Here is a 1355-nt window from a genome sequence, read left to right on the forward strand (position 1 = left end):
GAAGTGAAACAATGTGTGAATCAATGACTGATGGAGCAGAAAAACAAAGTTTCTACTGACAGTCAATTTTCAGAAGAGTCAAAAGCTTTCGTATCCAAGTTTGAACGTTCATAAAGACATTCAGACCGAAAGGAGTTTTAAAAACATTAACTGTGAAATCGTGCTTCTTTTGTTGCATTTTTACTGATTTTTCAGTGGAGTTCATATTAGTAAGCAAAGTGAAAACATTGATTATTGATTTCTTTTTGTATTTCAAAACGTTTTCTTCTTCTATTATCACTTTTTGAGTTTGAGATATCTTCCATGTTTTTCTGAGTAACTAAAATAATTTGTTGAAACGTCTTGTTTCAGTTCAATAACTTAAATTTTTTTACAAACTTTTAACTCAACACCTGCTCCACAGGTCTAACAGCTGAACACAGCTGCTGTAGAAATGCAACATTCTTAAGAGTTATTCCCAAATGTCCTGCAAAAATTCCTACAGATGTTTATAGGTTATTTTGCACTCTTATGTCTTGTCCATCACCAATCAGCTCAAAGAGGTTCAAGTGTGGAAACTGTTCTGGCTCCTTCCTGTTTCCAAGGTTAACAGTTTGTTCTTTTGCCTTCAGGGAGTTCTGACGTAGTTTGGATTTCTGTTTTTTCTGGTCCTGATGAGTCTGACTGATCAGAATGATCAGACTCATTCCAGCAGGAGCTTCATGATCACTGCAGTGTCTGTTTTCTTCAGGGTGGATGTCACTCTGTACAAGTTACTGACCCTGAATCCAGCTGAACAGCTGCATATCATCACACTTCCTCTTCCATGTATGAGTACTTATGTCAGACTGTAGATTTAGTCTTTTGTCTACGTGTAATGAACCAAAGATTTCAAAATAAAATTCCTTGATCCATAACTCCTAGTCCCAGTCTCCAGTAGAGGCTGTTTCCTGAAACAGACGAGCCTCTTTGTATATCTCCATCAGCATAAAGTCGTTCTTGATGCTGCTTGTTCTGCAGTCTGAAGTTTCTCTTCACATTTCAGATTGAGACAGATGATAAAATATGGGCATTTGAGGGACTTTTTGAGACTCTGGAGGAAGTTCAGTTTCTGTTCTCTGTCTGACTGAGGGAGGTTTTTGTACCAGTGTTTTTCTCTGTGGGAACGACCCAACACTGTTGTAGAATTCACGCATACAGTAATAAACTGCTGCATCTTCAGCCTGAACTCCACTGATGGTCAGAGTGAAATCAGAGTTTGACCCACTGCCTGTAAAACGAGTTGGAATCCCTGATACTCGAGTGTTAGCGTAGTAAATTAGTAGTTTAGGACAGTGGTCCCCAACCTTTTTGGGGTGTGGACCGGTCAGCCAGTG

This window comes from Oryzias melastigma, unplaced genomic scaffold (assembly GCF_002922805.2).
Source record: "Oryzias melastigma strain HK-1 unplaced genomic scaffold, ASM292280v2 sc02346, whole genome shotgun sequence".
NCBI classification, from domain to species: domain Eukaryota; kingdom Metazoa; phylum Chordata; class Actinopteri; order Beloniformes; family Adrianichthyidae; genus Oryzias; species Oryzias melastigma.